Source organism: Passer domesticus, chromosome 4 (genome assembly GCF_036417665.1).
Source record: "Passer domesticus isolate bPasDom1 chromosome 4, bPasDom1.hap1, whole genome shotgun sequence".
Taxonomy (NCBI): domain Eukaryota; kingdom Metazoa; phylum Chordata; class Aves; order Passeriformes; family Passeridae; genus Passer; species Passer domesticus.
This window is the reverse complement of record NC_087477.1, coordinates 20,050,801-20,069,798: the sequence shown is the minus strand read 5'-3', so window position 1 is coordinate 20,069,798 and position 18,998 is coordinate 20,050,801. Positions and strand designations below refer to the sequence as shown.

Here is an 18,998-nt window from a genome sequence, read left to right as displayed (position 1 = left end):
ACTTTCAAGGACCCATACTACCTCTTAGAAGTGAATTTGAAGATAAATACTGGTAATGAGAGTTGTACAAAGGTGTTAGTTGTGTCATTAATCTTGTCAAATACCCTGCACCAACAGACATAAGTAACCAGACAATGAAATAGAAGGCACAATTAAATACTGATTACAGGTTTACTTGTGGAAATAGATGGAAGATTCTCAGTTGGGAATATGTGGAAGGAAAGAGATAAGAAAGGCTTGCTTTATTGGGGGGGGGGCTTTTTAAATTGCGATAATATTTAGCTAGCTGATGGCATCAGAAACATTTTTTTAAGATAATGTGTACTCATTAAAATATAAAATAAATGGGCACATAATATAATACTGAGAAAGCAATCACTCACAAAATCACTCACAAAACATGAGAATATTCCAGACATGATGATGTTGCAGAGTCTCTGTTTCAAATCCAGAAACAGCAATTTGCTGAAATGAATCCACATGGCTGATTGCAAACTACACAGCAGCTTGCAATGGGCGATGATCAGGCCTTTACATGACCTATTAAAACACAAACCTGCTCAGGCTAGCTTGGTCACCACTACTTGTCTGGCTATGAGGAATTAGTAACAATTAGCTCATTGTTAATCAAACTGACCACTTAGAATGATTACTACTTTAGTAGAGAGTTTGCTTTAGCAAGTATCACAACTGCCTACATTTCTTCTGTTAACACTGAGCTGTGTTGATATTCAATCAGAAAATATTTTATCATTACAAAATGCTATTTCCTTCTCCCCAGTGAAGAAGGTTTTATGATTTTCTTTATGTCCATTGCCTTACCAAGTAAATAATACCCAGGTACCACCACTTTTCACAACGCTTGCTGGTGCAGTGGGAAAATGCTAGTGTGTTCCATGCTATTGTTTTCAAACTCTCTGACACGTGACATAAATATAGGTTTTTGTTTTTGTTTTTTTTTTTTTTTTTAAAGGGTAAGTAAATGGGGGCAATAAGTGGTGAAATAACCTCGTTGGAACATTGCACTAAACATTCCAGGTACAGAAATGTAAAATATGTATTCGGCCTTCTGTACTGAAAAAATAATTGACTGTTATTCTGTTCTTACGAGCAATGCGTGCATGAACTAAACTTTTTATTAATCAGACTAATTTTCTTTAGCATTTTTAACACTGCACAGAAAGTACCATTCTTCAGAGCCTACTCATGATCATATTTCAAGCAAGACCTGCAGGAAATCGCTCCTGCTTATGGTGGAATATTAAACTGTCCATTCTGCTGTGAAACAGTGGGTTTGATCAGTTGACATAAATACTTTGCTTCTTTTCAGCTGCTGATTTGAAGATCCAATTTACACAATAAAACAAAACAAAATCTGATCCCCACTCTTACTTCACTTCCATGTACTCATTAAGATTGACAGCTTCTCTCTTGCACCTAATCACTGTCAGTATCAGCATTGTGTTATAATATGGATATGTTCTAATATGATGGCGTACAAAGACTACAGTCATTATCCCTACACTGATGTGAGCTCTGGGAATTTTACATTTAGCAGGGTTGGATTATTTAGGCAATACCTTATTAATTTTCCCCTCTCTAAGATTATTTACTTGTCTTTACATGTGAGCTAGAATTCAAGGCAAGCATTTGAAAAATCCATAGATGCCACATAATAGCTAGGAAAGAAACATTGTCTTTATTTCAGTATAAAGGTGTGCTATAATGTTTTAGAACCAACAACAGTAAATACTGGTGTCTGAGGATATCTGCTCCCCACTGCTTACAAACATATTGAAAAACATTTTCCTTATTTGTAGGAAAACAGGCCCATAAGTAGGATTTCCTGTTTCAAGGTGGAGTTTTATTTCAACTTGCTTTATTTCCATTCACAATGCTATGTTTTCCTACATATTCAAAGGTGCTTGCTGCATTGTGAATTTCTTTTAAGTAAACTGAAAGGATGTGAAATTTGCTATGATGCCACTAGAGTATCATATATAGTGACACTTGCAGTGTTTGACTGTTTTGCCCCTTTCAGCACAGAACCAAACAGAAAGCCTTATTTCACCAGTTGTTGGCTATTACACTTTGAAAACACAAAAACCAATTGCCTGATGATTTGTTCAGCTGAAAACACTCAAGAGAGCTGCATTCAGAAATATAACATTGTGTCAGTATTTCATAAAGTCATTGTAGCTCTGAAGAAGAAAAGAATTTACTTAGCTGCTTGAAATCAAGTTTCCTTTGTAGTACAGATGAACACCAAGTATCTGGATATTAATCAAAACCTGAAAAATAGTTTTCTGACAGACTCACTACAGTCAAAATCTATGATTATTGGCAGAGAATGTAATGTAAAGAGAGAGGGGAACAGACAGGACTTGAAAAACATATCTGTGTATCAAAATGCCCCATATAAACAGAGCTCAGACTCACTCTTGGAGATAATATTTGTACAAGATTTCAACCTGCAGATTTCTTCACTACTATACAAAGCATTCACCTCTTCACCTCCCTTTCTTCTGGCAGAACTACTCTTTTATTCACAGGAATTATTTATTAAAGTAGCAAACAGAGGAAGAAATTTAAACAACGAACACACCTGCTCACTATTGCCTATTACCTAAATATTTTTTAATAGCAATAAAAGTACAGTACAAAAAGTACAGTACCTTGTGCCATTTCCTTTTTAGCTTCATTTTTTATAAAAAAGCAAATATTTATCTATTGAGTAATTTATTAATAGTCTCTCTGGAAGCACATATGAGTTGTTAATAAAAGCTGGTAACACGTATTAAAACAAAAATAGCTTCATGTTGCTCTCACCTACTGCTTTCAGGAAAACCATAATTAGAACTATGGGGAAATAAATTCCTTCTCATATTTTTTTCTAGACTTGACTCACAGTTTTTGATTATCTGGTATTGACCTAAATTAACCTTAACCCAGAAATTAGTTGATCAAAATTTGTGGAGCCTTGCTTTTATAAAGTTCCCTGTAGTAACAAAATCTACAGGTATTATTTTGTGTAACAGTGTGTATAACAATATTACCTATTACAATAGCTATAACATGCAGTCCACATAGATAATACCACAGATTTATACATTTCCTTGGTTTTCACTTCTTCACCACACTGTTCATTTTTCTCTCCTAGCCTTAGACTGTTTTTTTCCAAACCACTATGTAAAAAATCCATTATGTAGATGCAGTTATCTTAACTGATAGAAAAATTACTGAAGCATAAAGGTGGACCCTGCAGAGACTGCAGTGATCTGGGACTCCTTCAGCTTTCTTGCAACTACACATGCACATTGCCTTGTCCCTGCTGTGACAAAGTCTGCTTCAACATGGTGAAGTCAGGTTTCATGCTGTTAGGAGCAGTTAGGAAGGCAGGCAACTGAAGCTGCTCCACAGGAGAACCAGCAAGGATATTTTCATAGAAGCCAGCCACTCTCAGAACTGCTAATTTCATTTTGTACAAATTGATAGTCTTCTGCCTTTTCAAATGGCCAAGAGCAAAACTAAAATAAATAAATAATGACATAGTAGAAATGCTACCTTCTGTTCTGCAATTTCACCCTTCTGTGGCAGAGACAAAATTAGGCAGCACCGCCATCCTCCAACCTCTCCTCTTCATCCAGTACTACTGATGGCATCTCTTCCGTGGTAAAGACAAATTTTTGCACTTAGTTTTTCACAGTGAAGACAGGAGATATTTCCTAGGTTGTCAAAAGGAAGCTGGAAGTTGTGGCAGCTGAGAAGGGGGCAGCTGAGACTTACAGGACCTAGAGGGGACATTGAAGCTGTTATTTCATATACCCAAGGGACAGTTAAATCTCTTGTCCTTGAAGAAGGCATACATTGACACTTAGGAACATTAGAAATTTAGAGGACTAATATGGGAAGGCTGCATTTTAAAATTTGCTAGCCAACCACCACATCCCCAAACTTCCCACATTACCACGAATGTGAAAACAAAACTTCAAGGATTTGCAGAAGCAGTTCAAAGTTTATCTCAGTATCCTGTTTCTTACTAGACTGAAACAAAGCTGCTTTTAGCAGTATCAGAAAAATAATTTATATTAACACACTGCTTCCATACCTCATCAAAATTCATTTTGTTATTCACATAACTTTTCCTATCTAGAGAAAACCTTCATATCACTCCAAATTAGAGAAATGAAAACACTTGTCATGAACAAAGCACCAAAAAATTCCTGAGTAAAATGGAACAGAGCAAGTGTCAGCATAACTGTGAAATGAACTAGAGGTTTTCTTCCTAAGCACAACATATGACACATTACTTGAAGGATTCCACAGAGAAGTAAGCAGGCCTTTGACCTCTCAGTTCTTAAAAGAGTCTTCAGTCTATAAAGGAGATTTTTTATTCAGCAAACATATTTTGTCCAAAAAAAAGTTTGTTTAGGGAGGAAATAGGAAAAAAAATGCAGAAGAGAGCACTTTTTTGTAGAATACATTGTCAATGCTCTTTTTTTCCACTAGTTTACAGAATACTCAGACACATTACATGACTGAATTGTACAGTACAGCCTCTCAAAAAGGCAGGCTCTGAGACCACGTACAAAATCAAAAACAGAGTTTGAAACTTGATCATAGTGAAAAGCAGTAGATAAATGTTTCTTGTGACAGGACAACAGTGCACCCCATGACCCAGAAGATCTGTGCTACTGCTTGGTGTTTGGAACAAGTACTACCCATGCAAAGCACTCTGTTTTGTGGATGCATTTTATTATTACCATTTGACCTACTCAGGCATTTGGGGAGTAAAACACTGGTAAATATCTTCAATCCATGTGTTCAAAAGCAATAATACATAAACATTACTTACAGTGAAAAACAATAAACTTTGACTATCAGCTTGGTCTTTTCTACTTGGATAAAAGAGATTGTTTTGTTAAGGGCAAAGGGTTATAGACACTTTAAATTACATAATGACACTACAGGAATTAAGACTAAACAGATCACTCAGACAGTTTATGTTAAAACAAAACCAGTTTTTTTAAAATAAAACCAATATCAGTTAAATACTGTTTTATCTTTGTTCAGCAAACACTTTACCTTTTGATTTATATTAAGAATCTTCTAAACATATGGTTTTGTTCTCAGAGAGAAAAGAAGCACTTAGAAGCACTGTATCTGGCCTCCACATCCAATTTTTTTCTCATATTCCATAATGATATATTACCAGACATACATATTTAAAATAGCTAATTTAAGAAAACCAGAACCAGAGCCACTTAGACTATAATTATAATACTCTGTCTGAACATTTTTCTAACAAAACTTGTTAAAAAGAAATTAATGTGCATGGTGAATTTCAAATATTAAACATTATGCACAACTATTTCTTCCAATTATCCATATCCTTTTCTTTACCACTGTCAATATTTTTAATGTTCATTATAAAATTAACTTTAGAGTCACTGAAAAATAATCCAATAGCCACAAACTAACTTCTGCAGGAAAACAGAAAATTTAACTACTGACAAAGTTCTGATTACAAACTATTGAGAGAAGCAAGAGAGTTTGCTGCTGTGCTTTGGTAATATTTTGTGGAAAAATATTTCCTACAAATGTTTAATGATAATTTTATGTCTGCTAGCCTGTTACATTACCAGTAACCAAAGCTATCACTGACACTGGAAGTATCTCAGAAGAGAAAAATGTATGAAAAAAACCTCTAAACAGCATTTAAGGATGAAATGGTTTCCTCTTACGTAATTTAGGAATTTATTCCTGTGCTTAGCAAGGTACTCTTTTCCTTCTGTCCCCTTGTGCTATTTTTCTGTCGTTTTTACTTTAACTGTAGGTTATGTTTTGTCAGTGGCAATAATAAATGCCAGTCTAGTAAAACTAAACTAAGAAGTCGCACCACAGAAACAGGCAGCCTATATTCCTCTTTTACTAGAGACAATTAAAAGAAAATATTCTACTACGTAATCACATCAATCTTTATAACTCAGTTCACAAACGAAATCAAATATCAGTTAAAAGTTACAAAATACATCTTCAAATGTATCTCTTAAAGACTAAAAACTACTAAGACATGCTTGAGAGTGAATGCCATATCCTAAAGGTTATTAATCACCAGGAGAGGAGAAAGGTGGCCGTGTGTTTATGCCAGATTTGTGAATGATGGCAGCACAGATTATAAATATTAAAATCGAAATATGCAACACTGAAAGCCATAGTCCCCAACCACATCAAAACCAAGAACAGTTCACAAAGGGCTAAAATAACTGGGGCTGGAATAATTTATTTACTTTAATCTGCAGAGCATGTCTTCAGATAGAATGAAATGAAGATAAATCAGTAAAGAAAATAAGATATTTATAATACACAGTGAAAAATCTGGAAAAAAAATCACTAAAACAATAGCTTTTGGAAAACTTGCATCTGCAGAAAGCCTTCTGGGCCTAAATCCAATACAAACCTGTCAGAAAATATCGATGAAAAATGTGCATTTGCAATTGTAAATAAGGCATGAACATGAAACCTAATCCCAAACTCAATTATTCCAGAAGGGAAAGGTTTGGTTGGGTTTTTTTTTACTATGTTATTTAGTTAGTTGATTTAATTAGACAGTTGTTTTGGTAAACAAAATTACCTCACAAAGAAACTCCTCCAATAACCGTTGAGCAATCAAATGGACTTCAAAGACTGTCACTGTGCTTATCTGCTTCATTCATAATAGCTTACTGAAAATACCTGTGAGGGCCCAGTATTATAGAAACCACCTTCCCAGAAAAGAAATGTGATCAAAGGAATTGTCAGATGGCATAAGGCCAGCCTTTCATATACTGCTCAAGGGATTCTTTCAACTTTGTCTTGAAATGCCCTCTGATGCTCCATTCCAGATTCTAATCCAACTCTGCAAGTGAAAGGTTAATGGAGTGCACCCTTAACACTCAGGCACATCTTAAGATTGACTAACAAAATAAAAGCATATTTTCACAAAGTGGGGGTGCTCTTTTTAACATGTTAAAGTAATAACAGGCCCTCTGCCATTCCCCAAATGCACTACAATCAAGCAGCTGCTCAATATGGATAAGCCTCAAGAAAACTTTTCTGATTAAACTCACTACATCAAAAGCTCAGCTGACACAGGTTAGCAAATGAGTCCACTTGATGTTTTGGTGCTAGGACGAAAGGTCAAGAAAACCAAAAAACCCAAGTCTGAAACAACTGAACACAGTAAACAAAATGCCAGAATTGCACAAGAAGGGAGAAAACACTGTAAAAAGATTGCCACAGTGCTCAAGAAGTAGCAAGTCATCTCAGTCTCCTTGAAGTCTGCTGCTTGACAGCAACTCAGGAAGCTGGTCAGGTTTCAGAACAAAAAAAACAAAAAAAAAAAAAAAAAAAAAAAAAAAAAAAAAAAGACAGGAAGAGAAATTAAGTTCCGTGCAAAACAGATCAGAAATTCAGTCTGTGAACTTCATGTAGCTGAATCAATAGGAAATCATCTTTACCCCAGTCAGCACTAGAGGCAGTACAAGTCACTGGAATGGGTAACTCTGCAAGTAAGGCTATGCACACTTTTAAAATGAGAAAAGTCTACACTGTTTTGCTATTTCTCAGTATTTAAACACTTGAGGCACATACAGAGGAGAGATCAGCAAAATGCAGAAATAGAATACATTCAGTTTCACTTTCATTTATAATAACCAACATGTGAGCTACCCAAGTAGGCTACTCCACTTTTTAGCAAGCTATTTAGGTTTGTACTAAAAATAAGCTGTAGTAACAAGAAAAAAAAAACAATTAACCCCACTTACACTATCAGTAAAAATATTATAAATATTTATTCATGTAAACTTGGAGAACTGAAATACAAGAAGCCTCCAGCTTCTGTCTCAATATCTAAATTCCCATTATCAAATGCAAACAACTGTGAGCTTTTCCAGCTTGAACTGAGAGTTGACCCTTCAGAAGCAGAACATCAAACTAAATGTGCCAAGGGCTGATCTTAAGTCTAAAATCAACAGGAATTAAATTTATGCATCCACCAGGACATGTAAAGATAAATTTCTGATCTGTAAACAAATCTCTCAGAAATCATATGCTTTTCAGGATTTCAGGACAGGAAAGGCCCAGCAAATTCCAGTCCAGTCCCCAGCCATGAGAAGTGCATAATTTAATGGTTTTTTTTGTAAAGCAAAAAAACTCCTTCCTAAGAGTGTTTATGATTTTGCTCTGATTGAAAAACCATTGCAGAACCTCGCTGCTCTAACAATTAGGAACCTTCTTTTAATTCCCAGCTTGAATTTATTCATAGCCAGCTTACACCCATTAGTTCTTGAGCCAATATTGTCCTTTAGCTTAAATAGCTCTTCTCCTTCCCTGGTGTTTACTTCCCTCAAGAATTTAATTTCATTCAATTACATTTCTTAGAACTAATTGTTTTAAAATGAGAGGACACACTTTATAAAACTATCAATGGCACATTCCATAAGGAGAAAAATTAACTTCTCCAGCAATTAAATATCCACAGATTTTGAAAAGTGCACAGCAAGGCAGTTATAAGCCCATGGAAAACTTGTTTAATTCCAGTATGTAAGGGAGAAATGATGACTGCAAATGAAGATATTACAAGCTGTAAGATGAGAAACTTTATAAGCATGTTGGAATGAAAAAGAATTCTTATGAAAAAATAAATTTATTCTTCAGCACTCTTGAAGAAGTACTTTAAGTTTAAAAATCCTTTTAATGCTCATTTCATTTACCACTCTACAAAATCAGGGAAAAACCTCCAAACACAGCAAAACTCACAAGGCAATAAAATAAAATACTCAGAACCAGAGAAAAAAGGTGCAGTATTTTGTATGCGTTTGAAAGCTTAAGGATCATTTAAATTTCACTGGGTCAACTTCTAGTGTCACTTTGGTTCCTCTTGATAGTTCCTAAAAAGGTCAAGACAAAGTGCATCTTGATCAACTCATGCTCATGGAAAACCACATCATCTTTTTAGAAAAAAAGTGTCTTTTGCACAGGAGTTAGACTGTATTTAGTGATTATTAGGCTGTGACACACTATTGATTGAAAAAGCATTTATGTCCATATTTCAGAACTACACACCTTTTAATTTCAGCAAACTTTATGTTAGCAAATAATATTGCATACATTGTAGCTTAATTCAACTAAAAATAAAAGATTTTTATTTTGTATTAATTTCCACTCTCTGCCTACAACATGCAGTGAGATAATAGGAGTGATATAAATTCAAATTTAATTTTCAGACTAATAACATGATGAAACCAAACACCTAATCTTAGTTAGAACTCATTAATTTATACTATAAGGGGCATTACTAACTCAAGATATTAGGCAGATGAATTACAGAAAAAAGCCAGAGCTCTACTATCCAAGTGTTATCTATTTCCTCAAGCCAGAGGAGTAAACAAGCCAATGGATTAACAGGAAGCTTCCCAACCTTATTTTGTAAAATGAAAATTAGCTTTCTTCCCTCTTAATGAAGCTAACCAATATCCTCTCTCTTGCATCTGAAGTGTGGCCCCCTTCAGTAAGTTCAAGGTTGTGAATGAGTCTTCCAGGCCACCTCACTGACTCACTTAAATCTTTAGAGAAACCTAGTGTTTTCATATTTCTATAACTGTAGTTCTTTAAGAGTTATCCAGACTATACTAAGAGTATACAAAAAGCAAGAAATGTCAATCTAAAAGTCTGAGGAAAAGAAAAATCAAAATGTGGACTGCTTTTTGATTTTCCATATCCAAAAAAACCCATATACTAGCAAATGTTCCACACAACACTAAAAAGCAACTGAAATCACAGGTATCACTGGTGCAGATAAGTATAAAAATTAAAAATGCTATATCAGCCTCAGAATATCTTGAAACAATCAAAATATTTGAATATTTCACTATGATAAAGGACTTCATTCAAACCAGAACATACAGTGCAGTATCAACCTATTTCTAAACACTGGAGGTAGAAACACCTCCAGTCATTGCATGAAGTGATGGTCTATGATTTTTTTTTTTGTGAATTTCCCAGTGCAATTTCAATAATTACAGCTAGGGGAAAGAAAAAAAAAAAAAAATCTGTCTTCTGTTGGGATATGAACTTTTAGTGGCTCACAGGCTCCAGTTCTACCACACACAGGAAAACCATGACAATTTTGCAAAGAAAGAATGTAATGATCAATTATTCCCTATAGACAGTGTATAAGCATTCAACTTCATTAAAAAAAAAATCTTTCAAGTTAGTTAAAAGTCACTACTACTTTGTAAGGACTACAAGATCTGAATTATTTTACTTTTTGCCTCTGAAGAAAGGATTATGAAAATATGGAAAAGAATACCCAGACTTCTGCCCATATTACTGCAGAAATCCAATTCATGAAGATCAGATCTATATGTGATTCAGATTTCAATTCATTCAACTGAACTTTATGAGCTTGATTTTGCCCATAACTTTCATGACCAATATTCTTCTTAATAGAAGCCATGGCTCACAATGAAACAACTGCCCTGTCTTGATTTTGGCATTGATCATTCCTTTTAGCCACTTAATGATACTTGTTTTCTTAATCAAGCAAGAAAAAATAGAAGACAAAGCAAGACATCATCATAAGGACACTGCCAACCATTTTAAATTTAGTAGCTATCAACACTGATTTCACAGATCTCTTTAATCCTTCCAGAAGTACACATTATATAACATAAAGCAGCTGCACCCATTCAATCCATGTACTAGGAGACCAACATTCAACACCAAAAGACCTGGAAATTAACAAAAAAAAGCAACCACCTGCAAATTTCTTTTGCTATTACTAAAAAATGTGTCTACCTACCCTAAAAGAAAAGGCCTTTCTTGTTGCTCAAAAAAAAAAAAACCCAAACAATTTTTCCTACACTACAATGTTTCTAAAACCTCTGCATACTTTTTGGTTTGTGTTTTGTTTTTTTTTTTTTTCCTTTCCCTGGTAGTTAGGGGGGAAGGGGGTGGAGAAAGAAAAAGGAAAGAAAAGTGAGTAAAACATTGGTAATTTGTTTAGCTAGTGATGCAGGCTGTTCTCCAATCAAATTTTGTTTCCCCAAGGAAGATATCAGTTTTAAATTACACAGCAAGAAGGCAAAAGAAAGGAAGCAAACAATCAAAACCTTCCCAGGAGGGGTAAGAGTAAGGCAAGAACTCCAGAGATCCTTTTTAATAAATAAACACCTTCATTTTTGTAAGTTAATTTCACCACAGGAAATAAGTTTAGTTTTAATTATATTGCCTTGTGTCATGTTTTATAAAAGGTACATGAGGCTCATTGACTTTCTCTTATTATTAAAACCTTTTTTATGCTAGAGAGACGTTGCATGTAGATTAAGTCTCAGTAGAGCCCTAGCTCAGTGCAAAGTGATGTAAGATGCAACAGTTTTATTGTTACCCCACACCCGTGACAACTACCGAAAACAAAAACAAAATGTATTTGCAGATTACATTTTTTCCAAAAAACCCAACTAGAATTAAGAAAATGTTAAAAATACACCTGCATGCAAAAAAGACAAAATATGCCATCCAGTCAAAGCCTTTGCTTGCACAGATATGGGAGACACACAGAATTTCAAAAATCCAGAAGCCAAAAAGGTAACAAAGGAATGAATAAAGTTTTAAAAATTAATTTCCAAAATGAGAAATTCCAGAGGAAAATAAATTTACTTCTGAAGCTCATACACAACAAAAGAGACATACCCTAAGAGTTTTAGAATAGCCTTTCTTAACCTTCTGACACCATTCTTACATCTTAGTTTAAGACTACTTTAGGGGTCAGAGACTCTAAAATAAGTCACCCCCCCCCCCACCTCTGTTTTCAACCTTTCCCATTTATCAATAGAGAAAGACAATGCAAAGAGAAAGTAAGTGAAAAAATAACAGTTTACTAACAAAGAAAAAGCAGCAGTAACCAACAGGTATAAAGGTGCTGAGTCCTGTGGCTCCACACAGAGAAAACAAAAAAAAAAAAAACCCACAGCCACCAAGACTGCTATCCAGAAACTCTCTTCCCCCAAATAACAGCAGGAATGGGGAAAATCAAAACCTGGAAAAAAAATTGTGTGCAGAAGGCTCCAATGCTGCCAAAATTCTGGAAAAAAACTTCCTGGCAGTTGTAGGGCTGACATCTACTGGCATTGCTGGAGCTTGGGGCAGTGTTTAGTAACTTGTGGAGTGGCTCCAGTGCTACTGATATGCGGAAGAAAAGAGAGCTTGGTGTGTGTCCATCCCTGTTTTTAAAGGGACCCAGCACACCCTTTATGCCTCAGGTTTTAGCTTTTATATTTCTCAGATTCTGAACTGCTTTAGTGTGTAGCTCTGAGCTCCATATGAGGGGATAGTGAGCTCTCTACACAGAGTAGGGAGACAAAAAATTCCTTCTCTAGGTGGGAACCAAGGACAACTGATACAAATTTCAGGCCCAAGAGCATAAACAGTGGTGGACTGAAGAGTGAAAAACAAGAAGGATGGGACTTCATAAGATAAAGCTATAACTGGACAATTAACTCCAGTATGCAAATGGACCAGAACTTATAAAAGTGAGAGACCCCATGAGCAGTCGTCCATTTTGTGACCATTTTGGTTCATCTTGGGTGTGGACTCTTGTGCTGCCCAAGGATCCATTGAGGCCTCCTAATAAATCCCTACTTTATTCTTTAACTCCATCTAGTCTCTGTTCTAGGTCAACCTTCACAAGGCACCCTCCCTTTCATGAATCCAGAGTAAAACACACAAGCTTCACTTCCCAGGTTGCCACATCTCAGAGACAGTAAAACAGACTGCAGAGACTGATGTAGAGAAATTATGGAATGCATAATTTTTGGGTCACCTAGGACAATACCCTATGGCATCCAGTCAGTGAATGCAGCAATCTATGGGAACCTGTGAGTTGTATTTTGAATGCTTTAGGAGGCAAAAAATAATTTTCATATCACTGTATTGTTTTTGGGGTTTTTTTGTTTGGTTTTTTTTTGTTTTTTTTTTTTTTTTTTTTATTTGTTTTGGACAGAATATGATACCACCAAGATTTTTTCCCCTCCCCAGTCTCAGAAATTTTTACTTTAGACAGCAGTTCCCATCCTGTTACTTCTGGTTGAGTGTCAAATGTTTGAAAACACTGCCAGCTATTCCTAGATGCCTGTTGTGACCAATAGGTAGCTTGTTTTGTGGCCTGCTGAGGAAAAAATATATATACTGATGATAAATTTGTGAAGATTTTTCTACTTTTCTACTAATTTGCTATGAATATTCAATAGCTGGTGCCACATAACCATGCAGCAATTTCTTTAGCTTCCAGAAGAATGAGAAGATAACATATCCCTGTTAAGATGTGGTAGGACCATAGAGCAGATGAGAAATCAATTTATATTCCAGTATGCTTTTTTCTTATGCAAAGAGGGCAAGAACCTATTCTGCTATCATCCTAACCCCTTTCAGGAACAATTATTTTGGGAAGGGGTAAAACTCTTACACAGCCCCAACAATCTTCAATGAGATGCAAAATCCAGAAAAACTCTTTTCATACATTGCTTTTTACATTGCTGCATAGAATTTTTCACCTCAGTTCCCATTACCAACATTCACAGTATCTATGGAACAGGTTAGAAAGTTTTAAAAAAAGGTTTGCTACAATCTCTAGTGGTCATTACCTAACAGATCTACTCCCACTTGCTCATCCATCTCTAATTCCTATGTGCAAAGTTAGCAACCGAAAATTAAATGCATAGAGTATTTCTTTGCCAAGCTGCCTGACACTCATTCCTCAAGTTATTTGCTCTTCATACAATTCAGAGAATCAAGGCTTTGATTCAATTCTTAATAGAAAAACATTAAAAATTCCCTTTAAATGCTCTTCCTTGTACTAATTAATAATCACTGAGTCATTCTAGTGACTGAATGACAAGAAGTAAGGCAATATTTTAAGAGAGTTTGGCATCCTCATGAGATTAGGATGAGCTAATATGTAATTAACAATAATAAAACATTTTTAGAATTTCAAAGGAAATCTTATTTAATTAGTGACAGATGGAAGAAATAAAGGGACACAGACATTTACTAGAACCATTTTCACTCTGATGCCAAAGAGGAAATTCCAAGAAGCATTTTGGAATTTTGAATGCTGCATTCTTGACACACCTTTGAAGTTTTAAAATCCCTATGCTCCTGAGAGTAAACCAGTTATCTTTTATGATCCATGGTGATGCTCTTAAGAAGTGGCGCCAACTTTTTAAATAGGAGTTTACCTAGAGCTGTCAAAACACAGTGAATTTTGAATCCAGAATTGACAGCTTTAAGCATTGAAACATGCTGTCTGTACTGCAACATTAATTCCAGTAAATTAAAGAACTCGGAGTTTTCTTAAGAGTTCACAGAACAGCCACCTGTATGTTGCACAGATGACTTTATCCAAGTTGCATCAAACAATGGGGTTCCTTTTTCTAAACCTTTTCATTCGTAATTCTGTTACTATATTCCTCTTAATTCAGTTATCACTAGTCAATGACTCTTTTCAATCCTCTCAAACACATCTTCACTGAATTACAAGGCCTCAAAAACAACAACAAAGCCAAACAAGCAAAAAAACCTCCACTAACACACGAAACCAAAAATAACCCAACAAAACTCATGCACATCTCCAGGAGTATATCTGGCATAAAGCAGTTAGACAATACCATGAGGGATTTGTTATTTTACCAGAACAGAGTATTGGGAGAGAAAAAATACTGTTACTAGGGAACTGCATGTTAACTGGAAGTTATTCACCATCTGTACTTGTCTTGAAAACTAGCTTTTAGTTTGAAAAATTTTGAGGACTGTTTTCTTTACACACTTTACAACATCTGCCCAAAAATTATTAAGTATGGGGTTTTTTTCTCCTATATTTTAAAACTTGATTGCTAAAGATTATATGAATAAAGCCAGATTAATACATACAGAGAAATTCTGCATTGCTAGAGGCAGGAGACTGCACATAAATAACTGCAAAACACTGGTTTGTGTTTAAAGAATAAGTTGAAAGGGAAGGTTTGCAAGGAACAATATTTTATTTTACTAGTGCAAGATCACCAGGTATGAAGAAATACGAAGGAGGTCTAAAGCTGAAGCTAGCTTTTTATTTTCCGCTTATTACTGTGGAGGCAGGTAAATAATAATAATTAAGATTCAAGTTTCATATGTCTGTGCATCCTTACAAACAAGTCTGTCCAATCTTATTACACTTTATTAACCTTCACAGTAAATATGAGGTAGAGAGAGACAGAAATAAGAAGGGGACAGGAAGAGAAAGAGCAAGAAAATTCCTAAAATTCAACTGCTAATCCAATAGCACAAGATCATCAGCTGGTATTAGTCTAATGTCTCTGCAATTTGCACCTATTTTCAACTAAGCCATTTAACAGGATCTAAGAGATTATCTCAACCCTTCGATCTCCTTCCCTGACTAAACAAAGGTATCACTTGAGTAATAGCTCTTCACTCAATTATATGTCAGTATACACTGGCAGAATCTCTTCCAATGTGAAGAATCTGGCCTGCAATCAGGTTACTGAATAAACATTGAAGATTCTCACAATAGCTAGAGCAGAAAATTCCACTTTACAATGAACAATTTTCCAGGGAAATGCTGCAGTTGAGAACCACAACACATGGAGTATCACCAATTTCAGAAATATTTAAGCATTTGCCCATACAGAACTAACACCATACCTCATCAGAAGGCTTCAGGCATCTGCCCGCACAGAGTAACATCCTGCCACTTCAGAAAGCTGCAAGCATGTGCCTTTCCTGTCCTTTACCCAACCTTTTGCACTCCTGATGTTGATGCACTGCCCCTGTGTGCCCTCTGTCCCTTTGGTGGTTGGTCAGTGCCCTGGGCACTCCCTGGCTCATTGCTGTCAGTGCTGCTCACCTGCTGCTCACAGCTGTGCCCACTGGGGATGAGGCTCAGCTGCCCCACTCCCAATCACTACAAATTACCCCACTCCCAATTGCCTGTGTGCCTACAGGGAAACTTTTGAATGAGGTTTTGTTTTGAAAACCATGCATTTCTGTAGCTCTTCTAACTAAATGTGCAATATTTTTAACAAGTGCCAGGAAAACTTCCTAGCTATGCAAACACTGACAGGAATTAAAAAAACCCCAAAAACTCCAAACTGCTGGCTTGGATGGGTGCTTCAATCTAGAACAATTCAAAGTTCACTCATTCATGCATCTGCTTTTTGGTTTTGAAGGTGTGCTGGCTTTGCAATAATTAATTTTTTGTGAAGAGAGAAAAAATTAGCAACAGAACCAGCACATGGGGGTGTGATGTTTTTTATGCTTTTGACTAAAGTTATGTTAGTAGTCTATATCTTTGCAACATTTTTAACAGGTACACCAATGGAGAACCTACCTCATCCTTTTAGATAAATAAAATGTCTTCTCCTGATGTGGACAGGGAAATACTGACAATATTGAGAATACTGACTAGACTCTAAATACAGACAATATTAAACAGAAATCTTCATAATTAGAGACATACTGTATGTAACACATCTGAAGTACTTTCTGTTTTGTAGTAGTATGATTTAAGTCAACAGTGGTTGTATTCATTAAATTCCATTTGTATCACAATAATGTTCTCCATAAAGGTATGTGGGGGCAAGGTATTATGCCATTAATGTGTCGTATAAATAGCATTTCTTTGGTATTGTCAGTATCATTCAACTAAACTTTAATCCAGAAGTCTCAATTATTTTTTAACCTAATCCAGTGTGTATTGTGACCTGATGTAACAAACAATAACCTCCCTGCCAAAGGCCAGACTTCAACACTTCCTTTGTTAGTGGGCATTACTCTCTGTGTGGAGAATTTCTCAGAAAATTGTTTGAAGACATTGAAACTGATATCCTGAAAATTCATCAGAAAGGAAGTGATTAGCACTCAGATACACTGGTGAAGCTGCCCTAAAGCATTCTATAAAGTTTATATCTCAATTCACTGTTACTTTTCCCCAAGAAGTTAATGGGAGAAAATTCTAGATTCCACCTCTCCACAACAAGAAGCATCTACACAATGAAATGTGAAGACTGTAGACTAAAATACACTAATAAGCTTGATAAAAGCACCACAAAATACAACTTGCTTTCTACTTTGGTATTTCATTTTTTAGGCATAAACTCAATGTTTAATATTTTTTACTGCCTCCTCGCAAAAAAGATCAACTCTTGCTTCACCCTATCACCATGGGGTTAAATTTTTGTTGTTGTTATGCACTGGAATGGACATTATAGCTTTCAAATTTATAAAATAAAAGAAAAAAAACACAAGAACTAGCCCTTAGAATCCAATAAGTCAATGAAAGTCATTAGAAAATGGGAACAGAAAATTACAATAAGTGACTTTAAAAAACACTACCAAAAACTTTTCAGACTTAAGTTTCCTCAGTAGCTTAGCCTCTAAGCATCCTCTGCTCTGAGAAAGGTGGTTGAGCTAGCCTGGTACATGTATGTAACTGCTCATTCTCCCATCAAAAACTCCATCTCTCGTCTGACAAATATTTATCCACGAACAAAATAACCTTGTAATTTTCTATCAAACATAGAAGTTCAATGGAATGGTTATGCTTCAACACTATTCTAACTACTATAGTAACATTTGGTTAATTTAATCTCTGTTACTCTCTAAACTGACTGTTCCACATAATATAAATATTTCCTCGAATCATGTGCTGCATCCATACATTCTTTACAAGTGTACTGCATTCTGAAATTAATATCAATAAAGTTTCATAACATTTCTACACTATCCTCTAGTTTGTTGTGCCACCTATTTTGGTTTTCTTTTTTTTATTGTTATTCTAACTGCTATTGCCTCCTTTGTAGTGAATCAGTTACCATAGAAACAGTTGTACATGCAAACCTGAGTTGAATTCACTAACATGGAATAAAAAAAAATATTATTTGATTGAATAGTTTGAATTGGTAGAATAACAACGTGTGAAAATTCATGTGTGGGTTACAATTCACACCTAGCATAGATTCAATATCTGATGTAAATAGTGAAATGTTATAGGTTGGTAATAAAGAAACAAATAGCAATGTTTTAAGCATGCTTAATCCCATCTAATATCATCACTGAGTTATGTATTTTATTGAATTGCTCTTCCAGTGAAAGGCTTTAAATGTAAAGATTTATTTCATAATAAAACTCCAGGTGATTCATCATTCCAGTAATTTGTATTAATTTAAAGCTGCTGGATCAATTTACTACAATAAATTGTCTTGTGCTGATAAAAAGAACTGCACTGGGTTAAAGCTACCAACATTAGGATGTCTAAATTTTCTTTCAGTGCTTTATATAAATTAAAGCAAGACCAGGCTGAGACTTCAAAACTGATTTTTCACCAATTCCTTGCCCGATTAGTAAATTAGATTTTTTTTTAACAGATAAGAAATATGAAGTGTACATACACCCTGCAAATAAATTTTCATACATTTGTAGACTTCCTTATATTTCAAGATTATAAAAAAATCACAATTAATTGGCTTCCATAATGTGCTATAGTTGGTTTAAATAGGAATTGTACTGCCATCTTAACTAGTTCTGCTTTAACAACTAATTACGACAACACTGAAAAAAAAAGCTGTTAAAGCTTGCTCCAGCCTAAATACCCATAATGGTTTTTACAGGTGACAAAAGCCTTTCAGACAGCCAAAATCAGAGCTGACGGCTCACCTTCCATCAAGAACCATGCTAATGAGCTTTTGATGTCATTTCTGTGTGCCCTACAGACCTCAGCTCCTCCAAAAACTGCTCTTCTGATCTCCTCAGCTTTTAGCCAGTTCCTTCCACTTAAATATCTACGCCAAGCTGAAGGGTTTTTTTAAACATACTTATTATTTGTTTCACTCAGGACCTCCACAGAGTGAGACTATTAACTACTATTATTTGTGCTGAACTCAAAACAAAAATGTTCCAGTGGTTTC

The 18,998-nt window shown here is 35.3% G+C and overlaps 1 long non-coding RNA gene across 10 annotated transcripts in view; it reads right to left on the bottom strand.

The window, feature by feature from the left end:
- Positions 1 to 18,998, bottom strand: part of LOC135298676 (uncharacterized) — a 218,709-nt gene that overhangs the window by 167,649 nt on the left and 32,062 nt on the right. For all 10 annotated transcript variants that reach the window (XR_010360709.1, XR_010360712.1, XR_010360710.1 and 7 more), the window contains exon 5: positions 3,565 to 3,791. This is a non-coding gene — a long non-coding RNA (uncharacterized LOC135298676). The remainder of the gene's footprint in view (positions 1 to 3,564; positions 3,792 to 18,998) is intronic.